Source organism: Tyto alba, unplaced genomic scaffold (assembly GCF_018691265.1).
Source record: "Tyto alba isolate M040663 unplaced genomic scaffold, T.alba_DEE_v4.0 Super-Scaffold_9, whole genome shotgun sequence".
Classification (NCBI taxonomy): domain Eukaryota; kingdom Metazoa; phylum Chordata; class Aves; order Strigiformes; family Tytonidae; genus Tyto; species Tyto alba.
In genome coordinates this window covers 4,324,592-4,346,842 of record NW_024881330.1, presented here as the reverse complement: position 1 = coordinate 4,346,842, position 22,251 = coordinate 4,324,592, and positions in this window count along the sequence as shown.

Here is a 22,251-nt window from a genome sequence, read left to right as displayed (position 1 = left end):
CACTTTGGATGGCTATGGCATGGCATTGGATCCTATTCCAGTACAAATGAAGTTAGCCTCCAAGTGAGATTTTGTATGAAATTGAAACAACCTAATTAAGTGCCTCTGTGTGCTAAGTGTCTGTGCTGGTTTTGGCTGGGAGAGAGTATATTTTCTTCGTAGTAGTTAGTATGGGGTTATGTTTGGATTTGTTCTGGAAACAGTGTTGATAACACAGGGATGTTTTAGTTATTACTGAGCAGTGCTCACACAGAGTCAAGGCCTTTTCTGCCTCTCAGCCCACCCATCAGTGAGTGGGCTGGGGGTGCACAAGGAGTTGGGATGGGACACAGCCAGGACAGCTGACCCCAACTGACCAAAGGGATATTCCAGACCATATGATGTCATGCTCATCATATAAAGCTGGAGGAAGAAGAAGAAAGTGGGATATGTTCAGAGTGATGGTGTTTGTATTCCCAAGTCACTGTTACACATGATGGAGCCCCGGCTTTCCTGGAGAAGGTTGAACACCTGCCTGCAATGGGAAGTGGTGAATGAATTCCCTTTTTTTGCTTTGCTTGTGTGTGTGGCTTTGCATTGCTTATTCAACTGTCTTTATCTCAACCCATGAGTTTTCTCATTTTTACTCTTCCGACTCTCCCCCATCCCACCAGGGAGGAGTGAGCAAGCAGCTGTGTGGTGCCTAGTTTCTGGCTGGGGTTAAACCATGACAGCATCTCAGCTCCCATAACAGTCAGTGGAGATAAGGCTTGCTTGAGCTCCCTAAACAGAATCATCTAGCACATGCTGAGATGCTGTAAGGTATCCTGCCTGTACCCCAGCTGCTGGTCCGGACCACCACTGGACTATTTTAGTCCCTGCATTGTACCTGGCATCTGTGTGCAGATGTCTCAAACCAATCTCCCAGTAAATACAAGAGATATTAACGTGAAACTCAGTTCACAGAGTAGACACTGAGGGGCTGAATATCTCTTTGTGTTCTCTTAGGAGGGACTTAGTCGTGAACACAGAGAAATCTAACTTCAACTTAGAAGCTGTAAGATAAGCCCTCTATTTTTCAGACAGCCAAAACCCATCTCACTGACCCTGTTGGCTAGATCTCAGCTGACTATATTGGGAGCTGAGACACTTAAGGCTTAACCCTGTTGCGCACACAGAGGCATCTAACATTATTCATTTTCACAGGGTGTCCAAAGCACCCATCTGGGGCTACTTGATTTGTGAAGAGTACCATGCCCTTCTTCAGCAATGTTTGGAATCCAAAAAAGATAGTCTAGAATATCTCATTGTCTTTATACTTCTGCAGGCAGGTTATCAAGCTGAGTGTCTTGTGTACATATAGACACCCACACATGGATGTATAAATTCAGATTTACCAGGTTAAATATGTATGTCTACAGCAAATTGTTTTATAGTGCAGGTCAGATGAAAGGAAATCCTTTCATCACTTGTACTAATCCTGGAATAAGTATATTGGAGAATACTCACCAATCACACTCTGTGATGCTACTCCGCTTGCACCGGCTGAATTAATTTAGAATCAGCCTGACTGCAAGAGCTGTGAGATCCACATTCAAAACATTGTCTGCAGTATAACTATATAAAAGAAAAGGTTAATATTTTTCTGCTCTCAGAAATTTTTAAATGGCTGTTGGTGAAATTGCTGAAACTTAATATTCCATGAAGATTTTTAGTGACAGGTACTCAATCTACAATTCAGACTGACAGAAGAAGGTTGAAAATCAAATAAAACAGGTTAGAAGTCTTTAGTTTCAATTTAATGTATAAAAATCTAAGCAAATGTTTGTACCTGAGAGTGGAGATTTTTTAATCAAAAAATTTGACATAAGAAATTATGAATAACAATTTTCAGAATTTCCGTTTTAAACAAATATTCCTTCCATTTTAAGTCCCACGCTGAGGCAGAAAAATATTTCAAAATGCTCAGTACTGCAGAAATCTCATTTTTGATCTCTTCCAGTTATAAATCTTACTATCCACAGATAGTTTCATAGTATATAAACATTTTTCTTACTCTTGGATTACTTGCCTATCTTCAGTGGATTATTTACTTACAGTCATGTTAGGTAACTATCAGTCTGTAAAAATAAATGCTAGAAAAATGGGTAAAACCTTCATTTTTTTTCCACATGTGGTTGCCAACAGTTTTGTCAAAAGATAATATTTTTTGCTGTGAGGTGCCTAGAATGACGCATGAGGTAGTCAACAGTTTTAATTATGATACGGCATCTGTTTAGTGAACTGTTACTTTTCTAATCTTCCACGGAAGCTCCTTCGGTCTAGGTCAAATTCCTCCAATGTTTTCATTTTCAAGGAGCACGGACAATGTGCCTCCTCTCCCCCCTGAATGTGCAAAGACAATTGGTACTGTCACTTTTCTGAGCAACCTTCTGAAATATCTGTGTGTGGTGGAAGGAAACAACCACAAAGAAAAGAACTTTTACGTTCAGAGGAGAACATGTCAAAATTCCTTAAACCATGATAAATGTACCAAAATCATCCAGCTCTTTCCAAACAGTGGTGACTGATGGTGATTTATGACTGTGGAGATTTTTCTTAAGCTAGTAGTTTTTGCAGAAGAAAGAAAGGTCACTGGAATTTAGGGTATACTTAGCTTATCTTGTTCTCTGCAGTTTGCTATTCCATTTGAACTGGCTTGTACCAGATTAGAGACCTGCGCTAGGGGACTACCATTAATAATCATCGTTATTGCCACAGCCAAAAGAAAATAAAGGACATATATAAACACACAAATACTTAACAAGCACTGAGTTTGTGAACCTTTTGACACCACCACATAAATAAAACCAATAGTTTATAAATGAGAAAGGTAAATCCTAACAGGAGAAAAAAATAGCTGATTCCTAAAATGAGCAACAAAAAACAAATCAAAGAAGCTGAATGGAAAAAAAATCAGCAATTTGCACTGTGTCAGAGAGAGTGGCCAATCATTTATAGGTAGCAGCAGTGCAATCCAACAAATGATGGAAACTATTGCATGGGTAGAAATATTCTCCAGCAATTCCTGTCTCTTTGCCATAGGTAGTATCACAGCAAGCCTTGCTTTTCCATTGCTCACCTTAGAGATTGCCTAGCTGCAATAGGCAATGGGAACAAAACACTTGGGTATGGTCTGAAAATAAGTTTTTGTTTCAGAAAGTTTTCTGGTAGGATTCAACACAGAAAGCCTTAAGCATCCTCAGAGTTGCTAGTACAGAAATTAAATATGTGAGTATCATCCATGTACCATGGGTCTGTCCAGCCCACTGTTTTGCCTTTGATGGGGCAGTAACCAGAAAAGATAAATAACCAGAAAAATGTGCCGTGAGACTTCCTGAGAACACTAATTTTCCAGTAATTGGTAACTTCCTAAGCAAGAGGTTACCTCATATGGAGGATTCAATGACAATTTAGTGCAATTTTCTTTCCTGCCATCTTACTGCCAAATGGAAAAAGAGTCTGGGCTAAAATAGAGTTAGAAGGAGAGTATGGCTGAGAGAATATTTAATAGATGCCTTCATGAAGCCTAGGAGGGGTGATTGGTAACCTATAAACCTCTGGCTAAGACCTGAGTACATGAATTTTGTTAGTTTTAAAGGTAAGTGAATAACCATAGCTTTGAGTTTATTTGGAAATGCTCAACAGTAGGATGAAATTCACTTTATACAGCAGATAGTACAATATGCTGATAATAAAACTTACTTGGGACCTCCATCTTGCTTTAATTTTTTGACTTGGTTTCTGTAAAGAAGTGAGTTTCACCCAGCAGAATTAAGCTGACTGGTATTTCCTTGATGTTATTTGAAATTAATCCACCTGACATCAGATGGCAGCAAGAGCAACCAGGCAGACAGGAGACACCAGGTGACATCCCACCAATTAACAGGCACTGCCTGTTGGTATGCCAGGTGAAAAAGTAGAAGTGTGCTTGGAGCTAAATAGTTGATCGAGGAAGACTTGGAAATGCAAGATATTTGCAGAGTGATAAAGATAAAAGTGTTGTCATAATGAAGTGCAGTGAAGACAAATAGCAGAGACCATGTCAGAATAGTGCAAAATAAAGGTGGCAATTTATTTGTCTTAATCCTCTGACCAAAAAAATGATCAACTCCATGAATATCACCTTCTCAATTATCTAATATTTCCTTTAAAATATTCAATGATGGATATTCCACAGCACCCTTAGGCACCTGGTTTCAGTTTCAGCTTGTGCTGACAGTCCTATAGCAGATGTTACAGAAGATGGAAGGAGTAGGAAGAGGCATCCTAGGAAACTGTGAATAAGTTAGGGAAAGAGCAGAATGTGACAGGAGGTTGCAAACCAGGCAGCAATATCCAGTGCACTGTTTTCAGAAAAATAAATGTTGGGGACAAACTCCTCAGAAAAAGAATCACTGTGTGAATTTGGATTCACACGAACAAGCAAACAACTAGAAATAAAAATACTTTCTACATTCTTAATTCAACTACATAAAAAAACTTAGGACAGCATCTATTGGTTTAAGCTTTGTTATGGTCTTTTAGTTCACATGCAAATCTACTTAAAATATTACACTGAATGAACTTAAAGTTTACTTCAGGACTTTTGGAATAAATTACATTTCTTTGCCTACGAGATGAGTGTCTTGTGGTAGATTGGCTTAGGCTTTAAGCAAGGATTAAACTATGACTGAAGCTCTTTTTGTGCTTGAGGCACCTGTAAAAGGCTCTCTCCCATGTGGATTTTCCCTTGTATGCCAAGATTTATGTTTGTTTATTTTCCTGTAGTGACAGTGTCTATAAGATCTCTCTTCTGCATTCAACCTCCTATTTTCATGAAATGTAATTATCTATGAGGCTTCAGGGTCTTCTATTGTTTTGGTTAATGAGCTCAGAAGTTATTGGTGGTGCACATGCTGATTGCACAAGGTGATTAATACCACCTAGGCGTCATTTCTGTGGGAAATCACTGCAAAAATGGAACAGTTAACCAGAAAACAGGTAGACGGATCATTTACTGTGAGGAAGGCAAGAAGTTCAGTTTGAAGAGGCTGGTTTAAAATGGTGCTTTCAAAGTAAAAGAGAGTACTTGAAGGCAGCGTTTGAGGCAAGGTATTTCCTACTCTGCAGTCAACATGAAACATGGGATGATATATGAAGCATAAAGTGAAAGTGGAGGTAAGGGACAGGATATGTGAGACTTGTGGGTGCAGAAGAAGAGTATCCACCTGCCCCAGCAGACACACGTGCTGTGGGACGTTTTCTCTTCAATGTAATGTGTGCATTGTGAGCTGTGTTGTAGGTGGGCTGTCACCCCATCATAGCATGATGGCAGGGACTTTGGATCAGAAGATGAGTGATCCGAACTCCTGAATCTCACCAGCAGAGTGCAATGCTTGACATAAATACATTATCTAGACACAATAATGACTATGGCAAAAATTTTGTCATGTCCACAAATACGTGTCCTTAATCAGCCCCATGTAAGAATAGGATGAAGGCAAGCACTGTCCAATGCCCAGAACTATGTTTTGATAGAAAAGGGTGTTATAAAGGTGGTGTTATTTCAAGATTGTGATTTTCAGAGCATTCTGCAGATGGTATGAACACAGAGGAATCAGTTTGCATTTAAATAGTTAATTACAGATATTAATGTCTACTTATCTGCGTTAGAAAAATAAATGTAATGTCTTTTTCTGCCAGGAGGGTGCTTCACATAATGGATCACTTTGCTGATGTGACTAAATACCTTTCTGATATTGATTCATGCAAAGAAGGAGAGAAAACCTAAGAAAAATCTTCTGAGTGCTATAAAACAACCAGGGAGGCAGCTCAGGGATGTATTAATGTAGAACAGAATATGTGCCTTCAGAACTGATACAAAAAGCACTTCTGAAATTGCCAGGTCTTTTCAGGAAGAGCTGACAGACAAACAAAAGGAGCTGTTTCTTCATCTTGTAGGTGTCTGCAGCCCCACGTGTCCTTCTGGAACAGACAGTTGATTCTCGACACGCTGAGATCAAGGAGAGACCTGCTGTAATATTTGGATGTTGGGTGCACATGGCAGTTACTCCTCACCTGGACACTCTTACTGTTCGGTGGTGTTAAGACTCCAGTCTGTATTTGCAGAAGAGGAGGCTCTAGCCGGGATGCACTTGCCTTTGCTCACATATTCACCTGCATCCCAGGTAAGTCTGCTCTCGGGCCTGTTTGTTGATCTGCTGACAGGTTGATTGCAGGAGTGGGTTTCATTCATTTACATTGGTTTCGGCAACATAGTGAATTTTCACATATGTTTCATCTCACTCTAAAATAAATGGGTACATATTTACACCCTAAAACTCCTTGACACTATTAACTTGTTCTTAATTAATTCCAAGGAAGCCCAGGATCACTTACTAAGAAGTCTACACTGAAGTAATCTAAAGTTAGATAAGTTGTCTCCTGCCATAGACTTCAAATGCCTTTAGTGTTTCAGCATATGTTTATTTGCCCTAGTAACTCACTGGCCAGTGACTAAAGGTTCAAAATGGAGTTGCAGGAGAACTGGAGTGGGATACAGTTTGATAAAGTTTCTAGGGCACTGGTTTTTGTTGTTTTATTGGGGTTTTGTTGTTATTTGTTTGTTTGTTTTGTTGTTTGGGGTTTTTTTGTGTGTGTGTTTTTTTCAGGGAACATAGTTTCTGGTCCTGACTATGCTATTGCTTGAGAACATGGTCTGTTGCTGGTTGCTTTTCATCTTTATGCCTTAGTCTCCTCTCTCCACCACTTTCTGACTATTTGGACTGTAAACCTGTCAAGCTAAGAATATTTTGTAGACCTGGAGCCTCACTTGGTATCTCGGACTATAATAACAAGCTAATTGCATACTTCCTTCTGGCTTCATTCTGGTACGTTGCTCTGCAGGTAAATCACTTCATGCTCCTTGTGACTAGCTGTGATGACTTTAAAGCAAATATTGCTCTGAGTAGTGGAAATAAAGAAGCACAGATTTCTATGAACTGCTCAGAGAACAAAGGTGGGAGGTCCTGTTTACATCATCAGATGTTTAAGCTACAAGCTTCTAACCTTTAGAGACATTCATAATATCTCTTTATTGTATAGATTTCCAAGTGTCTGACAAGTGATGATCTCAGATTGCAGATCCCAGTTTCCATTCAACTTTTGAGATTTGATATCTTTGATCTACCTCTCTCTATATATCAAATCAGGTGTACTGATGCTGTCAAACTGGGGGAATAACCAGCAGAGACACACTCATGGAACATGATAATGTAAGCTTTTCTTCGTCAAGAAACCATGTAAAAACTGTCAGTCCTTTTCAGAAACATTGCATTCTTGGCCAGTGCCCATCTCAGTCCTTTTCTATTTTGTACTTTTTTGTGGTTTAAAACAGAATATCCTTATGACAGTGCACTGAATAGGACTGGAAAAATCCACCACTCTGGACAAAAGAAGTTGATATAATTTATAATCCTCTCAGGATCATAATTCCAGTCTTTTAGATGTGTAGAAGAAGGTGTCTTGCCTCTCAAATGAAGAATACATTAGCTGTTATCATGCCTCTGGCTTTAGATCAAGCAGATTTCAAATAAAGCAAGTGCAGTATATAGAAAGTAGCACTTCCTTTTTAGATTGTTTTGACTTCTGTTAGATAAAGCTCTCGAGTGCTATGGTAATATTTGCCAAGATGTCTCTTGGGGGCAAATTTGCAAATCAGTGGGAATGATGGTGACATACTCCTGCGTGCTTTTCTCATCCAACCCCTAGAGCACAGGTCTGCTTGGCAAAATGTAATTTGAGTGCCATAGGTTTGCAGTGCGTCAACAGAATAAAATTGACTGTTATGCACTAATTCTACAAGTTCAAGTTATCTGACCCTAGTGCTCTGAAAAAAGAAGAGAGAGAAGACTGAAGCATAGACACACAAAGAGACATATAGGGAATAAATGAATATGCACAAAAGTGTATTTTTATATAAGGCCAGGGTATGAAATTAGGCAGTATTAGGGGTGGGATTTGGAGGGTGGGGGCTCTGTTACCCTTAAGGGGATGATGATAATATATCTCTCATCCATGCAGTGATTTGGTCAGCTGCCTATCTTCTGAGAATATTGATTTCCGGGTTGTATTTGTATTTTACTGTATACAGGACCTAGAGAAAATGCTAGCTAAAAATTGTGTGGATATTAAATCCCAAATTCCCTTGTTCTCTGTGAGTACTAAGTGTGATTTGCTGCCCTACCTGCCCTAGTATCCCTAATTGTTTGTAATACCTGGGAAGACTCATATCCAGTGAGAATAAATGAGAGTAGAGTTTTACTGAGGTAGCTGAAGAGTGGAGGTGTCACATGAGATTAATTTTGATGTTGTCCTTTTTTACCTGGGTTCACTATGTTTTCCCTCTGAATACTTTTTAAAAATATTGGTGAATTTAAACGGAATTTGAGTTTGGTATAGAGGTTTCAGAGGTAAATAAATTCCTACAGGATTAATAAAAGCCTGGTAAAGAAGAGATAACCAAACTGATGTCTTCCATGGAAGTCTGTCAGAACTCAGTTGTGTGACCTGTCCATCCAGGGCAGATGATCGACACATGTTGACTCACCAGCCTACCAGAACACATGCAGTGCCAAGCACACTGTTTCCTTCTAGTGTGGGCATTGTGGCAAATTAGGATTGCAGGGGAGGTTATCAAGGGAAAAAAGGACACATCAGAAAGACAGGCTTAATTATTTTTACTTCTTACATAACAGGTTGCTCATGTTGGTGCTCCTGGTGGTCCGTAGTGACCTCATTTTGCACATGTTGTGGAGCAGTCAGGAAGGTGCAATTAATTTGGGTAATTACTGTGATTTACTTCTCGAAAAAAATACCTTAATGGAATCCTGACGACCTTCTTACCATCATCATTATTACTATTTGTAGTGTTGTTTTTTATTAATCTAGTTCAATTTGGGACCCAACTATTCTGGGCAATATTTCAACACACAAAGCAGACAGAGTCTGACCAAGACTCCCCTTGAACTCAGTGACTCTGCCCATGTGCTTCAAAGCTGAGGGATACCCCTCTTAACATATAACTTCCTTCTAAGATTGTTTTACTAATCCCGTTTGCAAATATAATGGTTGAGTGACCATGGCTTGCTTAGGAGGATTAAAGAAAATTATGTATATACCTCAAACCTTCTTCTGACATATCTGCTTATCGCCACTCAGAGGCTAGCCATCTGCAAAGATAATTTAGGAGTGACTGAGAAATATTTTTGCTTTATAAAGAATAGTTGATTCTTGTTGTTTGCTTTATAATTATATTGATCATAAAATGTCTGTGGCCAGAGGTTATTAAAAAAATTCAGAAGTCTGCTTTCACAGACACCAAGCTTATTATTCATATTTTAAAGTATCTGAATTATCTTCACATGAAATTTAGATGCAGAATCTAAGTTTCTTTTGTTCCCCTTCAAACACTGAAACAACTGTGGTTCTTGGAGATATTATTTCCTTTTATGCTCCCAGCTGAATAATCTACTCTAAATCAATGTGTTTGCTCTAAACCTGAAACCAAAGCGAGAAAGTGTCTTTCTATGAGACAACCCCATCTGTGTATTGTGGCAGCCAAATGCCATTAGATGTGCTCTGTATAACCTCTCCCATTAATCACAGACAACAGAATGGAAATTATCTCCTCAACTAGTGGCTAAGACCTAGTATTGGACTAAGATTTACATCCAAGTGATTCTGTGCTCTTGGACACAGATTTTTTTTCTCAGGCTTGTAGATGAATGTAATGATACCTTGGTCACTAGGGTCTGTAAGTATGGATGTACAGACAGTTCAGCAATTAACAGCCTAAATGTAGGATTCTGTTATAATTTGAGGCCCTCTGGAGGATTCATCATAACCTTCAACTCTATGCATTAGATACACTCAGCTGTTTAAGGCACTTTCATGGGTCTGACAGACATGCCACATGACATGTCAGAGATGTGCTGTTCTGGAATGGCAGGTGGGAGGAGGAATGAATCCCTGAAAGCATCTACAATGACACTACACATATCTGTTTAGGTCACTGAATTCCATCCACTAAGTCTCTGCATCTGTATCCAAAGCCAAACTCCTTCATGTCAGCTGTTTTCAGCTCAGCTTTGCTGAAACTTTTCACTAGACTGTCATTTGAAGACCTCAGCAGGTGAAATGTTTCTCCCTGCCTCCTGTGGGTGGAGATGCCTGTAGCATTGTCACTCACAGCCAGAAAAATCTACCTGAATCAGGCATAAATTTTTAATTCCCTAAGATCTCTAAGGATTACGTTTATTAACTTCCAGGATTATGAAGATTTTCGTTTTATTTATAGACCGATCCCTAATGGGTGATATAATGACAATAATATGAACAGGCCTTATTTTATGCAACACAGACCATGACAATATATCGTGGCCCTTTTGGTAGTTGACAAGAGTACCGGTCAACAGTAACTGAAATTAACACTGTTAGAAGTCCATATCACATTTAGAACAACAGATTATGAGGCTAAAGAATTTGCCTGCAAAAATGGTTTAGAATGCAAGTGAAATCTTAATGTCTGAGGAATTCAGATACTGAGGTGATAAGCATGGCATAAAAATGGAACCAGAACAGAACAAAGTGTAGCTTTGCATGAATCATTGAAGTTTCCTATTACATTTGCAAGTAAAACACATATTAAACTGCACTACAAACCTATCATTTGCAGTAAAAAGTACCTGATGAATTTGGCTGTTAGTTGTTGTAGATGCACTACCATGTACCAGTTTCCCTTATTTGTCGAAACTAAAGAAATGTTAATCTTTGAATCTCCTGGAATTTTTATTTTGTACCCTGTCGTGTGTCTTAACAAATACTTATTCTATTCATTTTTACCCCCGTAACATAGAAACATTAACACACAGATATTAGCTTCTCAAATGAGAGTTATATTTTTTTTTTTCTTTTTCTGCTGTGGAAGGATTTTTCTTGTTTTCCTTCCATGAAGGTTGTAGTTATAATTTAGTCTTTTTATGCTAGTGCCGGCACTTCTAATGTGTGTCCCCTGGATTTATGCTGATCTAAATGAACAACTGCACTGAAGCATCTCATAAGCTTCTATATTTTCATTTTAGATTTACTACTAGTAATTACATGCTGTGCATATAACAGAGGATCTAAAATCAATTGTGCACTTTACTTTTTACTGGGTACTTATTAATTTCAATATCTATCTCAATTTAATCGACATTCCATGCATAAATAAATGTAGCTTTTTTTCAGGATGCAGTGATAATCCATTAGCGACATTTATGAATACTTTTTAAATGGCTGGTGATTCTGTGACCTGAAAGAAATAAGGAAATATAGGATGATTGATGAGGCACTACATCTTCTCCTTGGAGAACTGACCTGTCACCTAAATCTGTTACTACTACTTTTTTGTATTACCAATTCCAGAACAACATGTTCTTGAAATGCACAAATGATGTTACTTTATCAGATTTGCACGTCACAGCTTATAAAGCAATGTTATTGCGGCAAGAGTACAGCCTTCTGGGGTGGCTAGTCCCCTCCCTTATTTTCCCTGTGCCATGGCTGAAGAGTTTTACTTGTGAACATGGATGCTACACTGGGATGATGACTGCTTGAGGTACTGAGAATTCAGGAGGAGGATGATGTGTTTCACCACATGATCAGATGCTTTCTGTGGTAGTGGGTAAGGGACACCTGGGGAATATCACACTGCCAACCACATGTATTTAGCTTGATTTGCAAAGTGTTCAAAGCTTGGACTGACCTTTCTCTGAATCAGCACAAAACTCAATATGGTGCTAATATCAGCTGCTAGCAGTAGATGGGAACATTTCACATATCATTGCTTAAGTATGTGCCTGTTTGCCATCTCGGGGAGGATGGATGAATCCATTTGAACATAGGTTTGGATTCATGTTTAGTTGACAGTGAGGACATAAACATATGATCTTTTATGTCCCAAAATAGAAGCATGGCTTCCTGGGCAGTAGGTACTATAAATCATGGATATCTGTGGACTCCAAGGACTCCTGCAGGAAGAGGTCGTGTTACTCTTTGGACACATTTTCCCTAGGAACTCTTCAGCTATGGCAAAAGATAGGTATGACTCCTCTTGCCAAAGTCTTTCCCATGTCCCTCCTGTTTTGTATAGCCTGAAGCTAGCCTACCACGCTATTGAAACTCAGGCAATGTCCAGCCATGTGGTGCTTGGGAGTGTTGTGTCTCATGGGAAACCACATTGTGCTTATCACAGTGTACAACCAACTGTCCCTTCCCTTCAAGTGTGTAGATGCAGGAACAAGGGATTTGGCTCATCTACGTTGAAGTGCATATGGTGTAAAAATACATGTCTTCTCAGACTCCCTTCCCAATCACTGGTAAGGGAAAGTCTCTGTAAAGTATTATTTACCTGGACCATTTCAGACATCCAATTCTGATAAAAAGCATTTCACATTGTGCTCCCTTGTGGGAGTTGGCTACCTATTTTTTGTCTGTAAAGAGAATTTGTGAAGGTAAGTCAGGTGTAGACTTCTATATTTAGTCATATATATCCTAGTCTAAATGATGTAACCAATGGTGCCCAGAAGTCTGTAACAGAGTCAAGAACTGAAACCATTAGTGCTGAGGAGGCCCAAAAATCACTAATTTATGTTTTCTTCCCATGCCAGTAATTAGTAGATACATTGAATCCATGAATAACACTGGCATTTCCAGTTAAGCTGTGACAGATGACCTTAGATCTGCCCTCTCTGCTCTCACACAAGGTCAATGATAAGATCTTTAACTACTCTTTTCCAAAATTATCATTGCTCAGACTTTCACATGCTGTCACCAGGAGTGCAGGATGGAACCTGTCATTTTTGTGGTGGATGGAAATTCAAGCACTGAGATCCTGGAGTGGTTATTTTCAGCCAATTATGTATAATTTAAGGCTCTTATCCCTTGTGTGTTTATATTTTCATTTTTCAAGCATTTGAACTCAGTTGTTTTAATGGCTGCAGAAAACTTGTCACATGCATTCTGAGGACTGATCTCCCTAAAGAAAATTGAGAAATGACTGGCAATCCAAGCAAATTCAGCTGAGGAATTATTGACTCACGTCTCAATTAGTCACTCATTAACAAGCTGTCCTTGCCTCTCAGTTAACAGAATTAACAGAAATCATTAGTTTCTATCAGCTGTGACCATATTTCCCAACATATGTGGACAATATGCAGTTAGTTAAAAGAGAACTCAGCAATATGGAAATCAATTTTGTAGGTGATCAAGAGAAAGAAAGTTTTTCCTGAGACGTGTGAAAAGGCAACATCACACACCAAACAGGTCACACTTCCATGGACACATCATAAAAGACAGAGAGAAACATGAAATTTGTGGGTCCCAACCCATGTCTGCAAATCCCCCCTTTCCCTGTCCTGTTCGACCCCTCTTCCTAGTCAGACTTGAGTTTGGGAAATCTTCCTTCAGGTGGCTGAGGAGAGCAGCAGAACTTCAAACATAGCAGGGATGAACTCAAATGCTTTCTCTGTGCAATGTGCATTAGCCCATCAGCCAAGTGTTTCAAGTGGGTGACATGCTCTTTTGTTCCTGCTGCAGTGCATCTCTCAGCTGCTGGCACCATTTCATAGGGGTTACCGTATACACCAGGACAGGGAGATGGCAGAACCTCACCCAACACCTGGGAGCCTTAAGGCCAGATACGTGTAACAGAATAGTGCCATATCTACTTCCTGGCATAGGACAAAACCACAGGGAATGTTGCGTCCCAGAAGTCATCACTACCCGGAGCACAGGGAATGCACATGTGATAACCTCAGATATTTAAGCAATTACTGTGTACCAAGTCCAGGAACCCCAACTTGGAGCTCTATATGGGCAATGAAGACCTGATGGTTTAGGCATTACAGTCCCCTAGACACAACCTCAAACGTTTCTGGGAAAGGAAGATTAAGATCCCAAATGTGAATGATGCTTTAGGCAGCTTGTCCTTAAAACTGCCTCCACACAGATTGCCTGTCTGCCTCCCAGGCCTTGATCTCAGCTGAAGCATCTCAATATTATTGTCACGGAAACCATAATCAAGAATGCTCCATTCTAAGCTAAGATGTCATGGCCTGGTCCTTCACAGGTAGTCTCCAGACAGTACCAGTGAGCTTCTTAGAGTATGACAAATACCACTGTTGCTTCGCTAGCTGAGAACCCATTTATTTCAATTTACTGCCTGGCTCCTGTATATCAGATACTGTATGACTCCCTTCACTTTGTTAGACAGCTTCTCTACTTGACATCCTTCAGTGGGACTTGCCATAAGGTTATCCAAAAGGCTCCCTCTGAGGTTTTCATTTTAATCTTAAGTCAGACAGAGGCAGAAAATAGTCCATGACCCACTTTTCTGACTGAATGAAGCAGGAGGTACCTTCACTGTGCAGGCAAATACAAAGTGAATATGAGAAAGCAGATAATGCACTACACACATACTGCTTGCTATTGGTCTGAAAAGCGAATGACACTTGTTTAAAGTTGTTGCTGTTGACACTTGGAGCTGTCACTGATCAGGAAATTGTTTTTCACTCACAGGGGACAGAGTGACTTCTTGTTTGAAAACAGAGCATCGAAATGAGATCTTTCCCTCTGTATAATGAGTTTTGTCTCTTTGTAAAGCAGCTTACAGTTTCTGACCTTGGATATCCTCCAGATAGGTCTGGAAGCCAACTATATTTTATCTTCCCTTCTGGAGGTCAAAATATCCAGAACTAAAAAATCCAGTGAAGGGTCAGAAGCCAGAATACGTGATGTCTGCCCCTCAGTGATCTCTAGAAGCACAAAAGACACAAAACCAACATAAGTCATTGAGGGAGGGACTTTTGAGTAATGTGTCACTGCTTAGGAGGTTACACTGGCAAGTCTTCACAAACTTTTGGAGACGTGCAACGACATGTCATAATTGCCAAAGGAGACAAAGGCTACAAGGGGAACGTGGAAGCCCCGGAGTAGAAGTTTCCCTGTTAGGATTTCTGTTGGTGTGTACCATATGCTTGATGTTTTAGGACTTTCCACCAGTTTTGACCCTTTCTACTTCCATCCTGGGGCATTGCCCAAACCTAGGCAATAACCATAATCAGTTTTTCTTGTATTGCAGAGAAACTCTGAACTGTGTCTGCTAACTACTGTGAACAATAGAGTTTGGAGAGAAACTAACTTGTCTGTGGTACCAGCCAGCCAAACCTTTATCAAAGCAAAGTGGCAGGTAGTGATTAAATCTCACAAGAGCATGATAGTGGAAGAAAGGTTGTTTAGCGGTGGCTGTGAGTAGGTCAACACTGCAGGACTAACAAATCTTAAGGAATATGCTGACTTACAGGCTTGTGATTTTACAATGTCTTTTAGTTGCTCTCATCACTCTCACTTCAAAGAGATTCATGGATTTGTCCTCACAAACTTCAGCCAAGGTTGTGGTGCATGCTGCTATCCCTATTTAGCAGTTGCATCAAGAGAGGTATTCTGTGATGAAGAGATTTACCTGAGGTCACAAAATCCATTGAAGACAAGCCCAGAGATGGAACTTGAACTTTTTACCTCCCTTTGAAATGGTTCCTTACAGCTATCCCCTGTAGCATCAGTTCTCAAGGCTGCAAGACTTAACATATTTAACTTTGCACTGAAATGTTCCTTAAAGAGGAGATTTGTGGCTAATAGCTAAAGTGTCTTTCACGTCAAGACATGCAGGGCTGAAGACATGGAGGTAATGCAAACTTCATGCGCTCAGATTATTTGCAAATATAGATAGCTGCTTAATAAACACTCAGAAATATAAGTCCTTATCATGGACCTAGGTTTATAATTTCAAGTGTACAAAGTATTTCTGGGGCAGACTGTAGGAATATTACAAACAAAAATCTTCCTTTTTGCAAAGTGGAGACTGATACGCTTATGATCAGGATGATGAATTCAGTGGGCAAAGAGAGCTTTTCCATTTGGAATAGTTCTTGTTTTTGTCCATGCTTATTTCTATTTCTGTGTTTTGCAGAATAATTGAGAGTGATACTTAGCTATTGGCACCCAGTTTCTCTGTTCTTACAGCAGAAATGAGACAGAACTCAGAATTTTTTAAAACTGTCTTGTGAAAGATAGATATTCACTACTGTCTAATTTTTCATGTATTTTACTAAATTTAGAAAGTTGGCTGAAATTTCAGGAGAAAAAAAGGACTTGTATGGGAGTCCTATCCTAAAATAAAGAAATAGAGAATAGTACACTTATTTTTTCATTAAAAAAACACTTTTTAAAAATCAGTGCTTGAATTTATATATCATCCTGAAGATGAGAAATGAGAAATCTTGCTCTTTCTTCAGTTAGGTAGTATGGAAACCCACCTCAACCAGACTGAACTCAGTTCTCAGATTTGTATATCTTTTGACTTAACACTTCTAGCTGTCATTTCCCCATGTATGAAACCAGAAAAAACCCAACCTTTTCCTCTTTGATGTATTTTATCCATAAGCTCCTCTGGGCAAGCACTTTTTCTTACTGCAGATATATTCTGTAAGTAAGAAAATTGTGGCGTTGAATACCTAGACAGACATTTTCAACCAAGAGACTTACCTTAGTCCATCATATAATTAATTTGATTATATAACTAAAATGTAAGTCAATGAGAGGAAAAGTCTGTGGTGGATGAATCATCTTGTAGCTAACATTTGTGGATACATGTAACAGTCTGTCCCAATGTGGTAGCACCAACTTTATCCCAGTCCCAAGATGGCAGGCATGAAATGGTTGTAATATTTTGAAGCTGAAAAGCAGACAGAGTGAGCCAGCAATAAATGTGGAATTAGTATGGAGCAGCCTGGTTATACTCTGAACCAATTTTAAGATTTCATCTACTTTTCAATGAATTACAAAGTTAAGCTGCTGTAGTAATGATCAGGAGTGACAGAAAACATGTAATATCTGTCTGGAAAATCAAGGCCAGATTGCATTTTGTGGCCACAACATTTGTTTCTTTTTTTTTCTAATCACAAGAGAATGTTTCTCCATAAGGCTTCAGTGTTGATGGGACCCAGTATCTTCCAGAGACGATGGGGATGCAGCGTGTTTCACAACAAGAAGTTCTGAGCACCATGGTTTCCCACTGACACACCATTTGCCTCTTGCCACAGAGTGACTCATGCAGGGATTTGCACTCATCAGTCCTGGTTCATTTCACATCCATCTCTGGGTGGAGGAGGGAGGAATCCCTCTGACAGGTTGATTTTGAATTGCTCCCACAGCCTAAGTTGACACCCAGTTTCTGAGGTGATTTACACAGCAGCTTGGTGGCAGCTTGTTTATAATGCAGTGTAGTCTAAAATGATTTTGCTTGCATCTTAAAGTGAGCCTTCATCCATCAATGCACTCAGAGTCATTCTGCTGGCCCTTACAATTGCATCTGGAAGGTGTCCTTGCTGTTAGGTTTTTCTACCCTGTTCACACATATTTGTTAAAATAATGAATTAGAATTAGAATGACAGATTTTCAGCTGAGATAATTCTGAAGATGATTGCAGTGGGATAAGAAAGGATCTACGTCACCGAATCCTTTAATTACTTGGGAAATTATTTGATTCATGTTTTGTAAAGTGTTTTAGAGTATCAAGGTGTCTCACTTTAGTAATAATTTTTCAGATATACTCACAGTGAGAGAAAGGTATGTATCTAAACACACAGAGTGGTAGTGAGGAGGGACCTGGCTGTCAGAAGTATTAAAATCTCTGCAGAGTCCACTGAATGTTAAACATTTGAGTCATACTACATCTGTATGTATTTTTTTACAGAATTTTCTTCTTTCTTTCTTCTTTCAGTGAAAGATAAAGACTGAATCAATACATCTGAACATTAAGATTGTAAGGCTATTTCAAAATCAACCAATTTTGCAAAGATTACTGCCTAGTGGATTTCTTGTTTGCCATTGCTTAAGATTCAGGCTTACAAAATCAGAGCTTTCAACTAATTCAGGAGCATATCAAACCAAGTTATTTCTAGGAGGGAATTGTCATGACAGAACATATTCCTAGCACTGAATGACTTAGAGTTTAAAGACAATAAGCAAAGGAAATGGATAAAAATTATTCATTCTCACTGTAAGAGCATGATATTCCTCTTCTTGTAGATGACCACCAGCATCTACTTGCCACAAAACATGAACTGGAAGCTGTGCTTTCCCCCATCAAAATGCACACAATATTTCTGTGGGATACCTGCCCTACAAATGCTCATCTCAGCTGGAATGGGATATAATGGGCTTTCTCTTCCCAACACCAAGATCTGTACATGTCTCCAAGCATGAAATATAACAAACTGCTGTAACTCTCACAGGCTATATCATTCCCACTGAAGACTAGGTCAACTCTTTTGACTCTGTGGGACCAAAATTTCACTCCATACTTGGCACTGAGCACAGAGAAACTCCACACTTTAACTTAATCCTTCAGTTAAAAATGTGATGGTCAAAAAGAGAGATGGGGCTTGGACAGTTGGAGATGAGTGGGGAAAATATGTGTAGTATCTCAGCGTACTGAGAATAGAGGATGGGAGGAAATATGGATTAAAACAAATTTTTTTCTGATACTTGAGAAATGTTGAAGCCCTGTAGTGAGCTAACTTGATGTGCCAGGCTCTAGTTAGGGAAGAATTACATCTTCTAACTCTACAGGGAAGAAAGTCACTTTTCATGCTCACACCTCAAGGGTTTCAGGCTTCCGTCAGTAAGCGTAGGATCTTTGCCTCTCTCAGAGAGCTCATTTTGCACACAAAGCTATCCAGCTGGCAAACTGTATCTCCCTCCATTTTTTACCTCGACATTAAAATTCAGGGAAATATCCTTGTTTTCCAGTTTTGTGGAGACTAAGGCCTTCATCAGTTTGTAAAAATACCCCATGAAGACCCTTTCTGAGTAGGAGAGAAGGTCACTGTTGTTGTTCAGAGGGTTGTTATTTCCTTCTGACAGATGTTTGTTCTAAAGATGGGTGGAATTTTATATTTCACATAATTAGCAAGAAGAAGTTACCTATTCACACTTACAGAAGGTAGTGTAATCAGTTCTTATTGGCTAGGTAGGTGATGCTAACCAGTGTGTCTGGATGTCTTTGACCAAATAAGCTCAGGTGTAATAGAATATGTGGGCCCCCTCATCCTTTCTAATTACAGTGTTTCTTTAGGTCAGCTTATCAACCCCTTCAATTTCTCTGTGTTCTCTGAGGTGGATAACCCAAGGGACCTCTTATAACTTCCCCCAGAGTAAACACAGACCTGGAAAAATAAAATGCATAAAAAAAGAAAATTAACTCTCTACTGAGACACCAAGACAGTCAGGAAAAGTCAGGAACTCAGATTTAGATGGCTAAAGCTCAGACTCAGGACCATATCTGGGAACACACAAAATACTCTGATTGCCAGAATTGCAGTGAAAATTAAGTATTTTTCTCCCTTGTGAATGTCTGAAAGGAACATTTCAGCAGCAGATGTCTTTTCAGGCTGCATAACTCATCCTGTCCCTGGTCCCTCTGTGGACACATCTGGGAGAAAGCTGTACTCCATCTAGCCCCAGAAAAGAAAGGGCAGTTGTCACTGGGGATGACACCTGCAATATGACTTTCACAGTTATCCCTCCCTTCATATCTCTGCTTGTCCATAACTAACTTACTTGAAAAATAATTTGTAATTATTCTTCTCGTGGCTGTGAGTGCTATAATTGTTAATCAATCTTCATTTTTATGTGGTGATGCGTACTTGCTTCCTGGCTAATGTTTTAAATTGATATTGTGTTGTTTTGTAATTATTAATAAAGATACTGTTATTTGAGCATGATTATTGTGATTAGAGGCAAATGCAATTTCCCAATGGAAAATTATTAATCTAAAAATACCACCTTCATCAATTTCTATAATTTATAGGGACATCTTTGAAATGAATTCAGAAAGTGATACTTCAAATTAAAATGTAGATCTTATATTCCAGCATTTTGCCAAGAGCAAACCTCCTTTTATTGTCATAAAATCTGGAGAAATAATTAAGTGAGCTTTTTAAAGAACAGCTTATTGGTCATACTTTGGATCACTGTTGCTAACTGATGCACAGAATCATGCTGCTTCTTGAACAAAATATGTTTCTAAAAGAAGACAACTGTCAGTAGAGAGAGCAGAAAACATGGGTCTACACAGCTCATGCTCCACCTTCTCTCAATTTGTTTACCATACTCTAGACCATTTCTGCTGTACTCTGCATCATGCAGTGACATCTGGTGTCTGGACTACATACTGCAAATAAGCATATAATTAAAAGTCTATGCCTATGACATCAGGCAAAGACCAGAATAATATTCCTGTTTGCATAAAATGTGCCATGACTAAGGGGAAATGCTAATACCTCAGTCCTCTAAATTAATGTGGAAAATACTTCCTAACCATGGCAGAGACTGTTTCAAACTATGACTGATTCTACTTTAATCTTCAGAAATATCAATGCTTTCCATTCTTTGGGTCAGAATTTCAGGAGCTTTGGATATCCCATACGTGGGTGAGTCTTTAAAAGGCATTTTGAAGATCCCTTCTACGTTGCAGAGGAAAATGAGTTTGAAGAGGAAGGAGAAATGTAATACACACTTCTCAATACCGTTTAAATATTTAGAAACGAGCAAAGACAGCTGGCTGTTCTTAATATTATTGAGTAGTTCTACTGCAGTATTAAACAAAGATGATGACCCATTTGGGACCTATTGCAAAGACAGCTATACAAGCATAGTATGCGGCTTTAGACCTTCTCAAAGGAGTTTGGAATCGAAATGATAAAACTTAATTGGTAGACAAAGTAAATCAACAGTACAACATGGTGCATAGAATAAATTATGTATCACAGAGCTGCAGCAGATAAATGGATAGGACACGCAGATTTATTTTGTAAAAGATGTCATCATTTGTATGAAAGGAGTAAAGTTTACGTGATGTATACTGGCAATCACATGTGGAAAGTTCTTAGATATACCAGGTTTATAATGCCTTTCATAACTCCCAGGCTCTGAATTGCTATTTGGGCCCATTCTAGATCTCTGATTCATTTGAAGATCATCTTTCCTGTCTCCTCCTTCTGCTTCCACATATGTGTTTAATATTTTATAACAATTGACTGAGAGCAAGTTTAATATTTCCCTCTGCCACCAGCAGAATATTAAGTTTTCATTAAATATGTCAATTAGTCGATTCTTTGCTTCATTAATATACATTTGTCACCAAAGGCATTCACTAAGCCGAACCAAAACACAATGAGGACACGAACTGTCTAGAGAGTCTTTCAGCCTTGCAGCTGTTTGGGGTTTTTCAATTCCCCTGTAGGAAGCTTAGACAACATATTAGAGAAATTGGTTAATTAAAACATAATTCCCAGGTACATGGCGATAGATACTCAGGGTTGCTGTGTTACTTCTTTTTGTAGGGTTAATAAATCACTGAAATGATATAAATGTTTTCCTCAGCATGTGTGGAGGTGAGATGATTTTTGTAGATTTGTTGAGAAAAATTACAGCAGAATGCAACTTACTTTCTTCAAATCCCAGTAACTTCAGTTTCCAATCACTGAACCTGACTAAAAGAAATTATGAATCCCATTTAGTCTTTTCCAATTGTTCAGCCAGGGGGTTAGGTTTAATTTGTTGATCAACTTCATATAACAAATTATGTGATGCAACTACTGACACTCAAAATTTCCTTTTGTCAGGAGAGGGTGGTCTGCTTTGTTCACCTATTCTACGTCCAGAAACCTTACTTAAGAACCCTCAGAATGTATAAGCATCTATTTATGTGCACTTTATACATTTAAATAACTGTCATGCACAATTAATCATCTCCATAGTCCCTCAGAACAAATGGGAAAATTTCATAACCACCAACTGTTTTACGGATGAGAGAAATGAAGGCTTGGAAGGTAAAGCAAGGACCCTAAATCTGTCTACAAATTAAGCAGGAGAGAGGAAGCATTTATTTTTCTTGGTAAAAAGTAAATTCTCTAAAAAAGTAACTTTTACAGTGATCATAATTACTCATGAATGGATTATGTTCGGCAAAGATTGCTACTTGAAAAACGTGCAAGGAGCAAAATGTAAAATACATGTCATTTCTGCAGTTCCTAAAAGAACTTATCTTTTTTTTTGCTTTTAAGTCAAAAATTATGTTTTCAGTTA